Source organism: Opisthocomus hoazin, unplaced genomic scaffold (genome assembly GCF_030867145.1).
Source record: "Opisthocomus hoazin isolate bOpiHoa1 unplaced genomic scaffold, bOpiHoa1.hap1 HAP1_SCAFFOLD_15, whole genome shotgun sequence".
Taxonomy (NCBI): Eukaryota; Metazoa; Chordata; class Aves; order Opisthocomiformes; family Opisthocomidae; genus Opisthocomus; species Opisthocomus hoazin.
Genome location: NW_027448722.1, coordinates 1,262,480 through 1,265,695, shown reverse-complemented (window position 1 = coordinate 1,265,695; position 3,216 = coordinate 1,262,480).

Here is a 3,216-nt window from a genome sequence, read left to right as displayed (position 1 = left end):
ACACCGTGATGAGCAGAGGTGGTGCTGTTCCCAACCACAAAGCTGGCCATAGACTGGGTCAGGGTGATGGGTATGCAGGTCTCCAGGGAGAATAAATGTCCTAAAAGAAGCCCGTGGGGATGTGCAAATGCTGGTTTGCCACCACCTGCACAAAGATGAGGATTTTCCCAAGCGCAAACACCATTCAGGTCATGAGAGAGAGGAGGGAGAGATTTGTCTAACATTCTGAGTCCCTAGTAGGGGGAACTTCATGACCACACCATTGCCTTTTCTCCATGAAGGCTCTACGGTCTGCTTTTCTCCTCTAACATGGCAGGGAACTTACGAGTAAGAACACTGGTTCATTTTTATTTGCTTGGGGGTCAGACAGACAAATCACTGCAAGCACATTTATTTCCTTTAAATATGGTATATAGCTCCTTGTTCACACAGTCAGTTGGGAGGTCACACTACTGAGGCAGAAAATAAAATAGAACTGAGGTGTCCACATTTCTTTGTGGCAATGATATTACAAGAAGAAAAAGAAAAAAAAAGAAAAATCCCAGCCAACAGCAAGGACAACAAAAACAGCCAAATAAAGACAGACTGGGCCTGTAAGGAGTTCCATTATGAGTCATACGTTGAAGACGATAGGCACTCTATACCTTTTGGAAAGCATTCAGTCACCAGTTTCCACACCGCATTCCTGAGCTCCTGGTTCCTCACGCTGTAAATGAGGGGGTTCACTGCTGGAGGCAACACCGAGTACAGCCCAGCCACCACTAGATTCAGGGATGGCAAGGAGATGGAGGGGGGCTTCAGGCAAGCAAATATGGCGGTGATCAAAAACAGAGAGACCACTGCCAGGTGAGGAAGGCACGTGGAAAAGGCTTTGTGCCGTCCCTGCTGAGAGGGGATCTGCAGTACGGCCCTGAAGATCTGCACATAGGACAGCACAATGAAAACAAAACACCCCAAAAAGACAAATGTACTAATCAGAAGCAGCCGAAATTCCCTGAGGTAGGCATCTGAGCAGGAGAGCCTGAGAATCTGGGGAAGTTCACAGAAGAACTGGTCGACAGCATTGCCTTGACAGAGCGGTAGTGCAAATGTATTGGCAGTGTGCAGCACAGTGTAGAGGAAACCACTGCCCCAGGCAGCTGCTGCCATGTGGATACCAGCTCTGCTGCCCAGGAGGGTCCCATAGTGAAGGGGTTTGCAGATGGCAACGTAGCGGTCATAGGCCATCACGATGAGTAGAAAATATTCTGCTGAAATGAAAAATACAAACAGAAAGACCTGGGCAGCACATCCTGCATAAGAGATAGTCCAGGTGTCCCATAGGAAGTTGGCCATGGCTTTGGGCAGAGTGGTGGAGATGGAGCCCACATCAATGAGGGAGAGGTTGAGGAGGAAGAAGTACATGGGAGTGTGGAGGTGGTGGTTGCAGGCTATGGCGGTTATGATGAGGCCATTGCCCAGGAGGGCAGCCAGGTAGATGGCCAGGAAGAGGCAGAAGTGCAAGAGCTGCATCTCCCGGTTGTCTGCGAATGCCAGGAGAAGGAACTGTGTGATGGAGCTGCTGTTGGACATCTGCTGCCTCTGGGCATGGAGCATTGTCCAAAGAGGAAACAGCAGTGTCAAGTAAGGGGAGAAGTTTCTGGGAACAGTCAAAGCCATTCCCAATACCCCCTCCCTGAGACACACAGTTTTTCTTTTTCTAGGATACCTTCATTTATCTCTGTGGCTGGACTCCCTGTTGGTGCTGGCTGAACATGCTGTGAGGAGCAGGACCTCTGCCCACTGGCTGCTGAGGAGTTTACAGGTTAACAGGAAAGGTGTGGGCAGAGGTCAGTCCTGGTGTTCGACTTTGTCAGCTGAAACTGCTCTTTACTGAAAAGAACTCGGCAGCACCTGCACTCCCAGCACCAAGGAACCGGGAGAGCAGCAGACAGTTTTAAAGGTCTTGTTTTTTTTGAGCTCTCCTCATCTCACCTGGGGAGTGTTCTGGGATGTCAGAAACCCTCAGCATTTCTGCTGTGCTCGGGGAGAACAGAGCTACCCAGCTGCCCTGGGCTTGCACCATTCTGAGATGGAGATTGATCGCACTCCCATGTTATCCTGAAAAGCCGTCAGACACTGCTGAGAGGAGAGGGATCCACAGGAGTCCACTAAACATCCCACCCTTTGCCGAGGCCTCAGCATCCCACTTCTAGTCAAGGACACATGTGGTTCATTTCACTGACCCAAGAGCATTTCCTCGGTCGGGCACAGCATCTCTGCACTTCTCCTTTGAGGCATGCAGATTACATAATTCTGTTATGCGAAAGGTTTGCATTGTTGAGGGCAGCTCACAGCTTGGAAGGACACCTCATAAAGATAGCCAAGTGTCCTAATGATGGCATCTGATTAAGGGAAAACCAGCTTGTTCTCTGGGCTCACAGTCTTCACTGCCCACAGCCCTACAGCTTAGACAAAACTGGAACACCTCATTCCCATGGACACACTGCACGGGAGGACCCACAAGATCAGTGTCTGACTCTGCAGCTGAAACTTCTCTCCCCAGAAAGCCTGACTGAGAGAACATGGGTACTACTTCAGTAACACAGACGAGTGGAGCAATAAGGAGAAACACAGTGAGGTTCTACGTGAAAGAGGGAGAGTCAGCCAGGCACTCAGGACACTGCTACACTTCTCCAGCTGCACACATCCCAGACTCCAACATTGCCAGGCAGTTGCTCTCTGCCCCTGTCCTTCTCAGAGGCAAATGGGCATGTGGCTGGAGAGCTTGATAGTCATCCCTCCTTTGACCTTCCCCTTCACATACTCCCTTAGGAAAATATCCTGAGGTGATCTGAATCTGTGAGCAGCCCTGAACCATTCAGTTCTTCCTCAACAGCAGAAGGACCCTGTCCAGTCCTGCTGGGGGTCACTACTTCCACCCACAGCTTCTCCTCGTGATGCCGTGCGCTCCCCAGGCAGGCTTAGTGCTGACCCTGGCAGGCAGCAGAGTCCCTGCCCCAGCACACAGCCTGTGGGGTGTACAGACCCTGCTCTGAAGGACAGCTTGGGGAAGCCCAGGCTGCACATCCACCTTCACAACACTGCAGCCGTCCTTGGGAGAAGGCAGCTGTCATGGCCTGTCCCTCTGAGGGTGCAGTAGGCAATCACTCCTTTGCAGCACATCCTCATCTTCAATAAGACACAAACTGTGATATTCCTCATGGTACATCATGC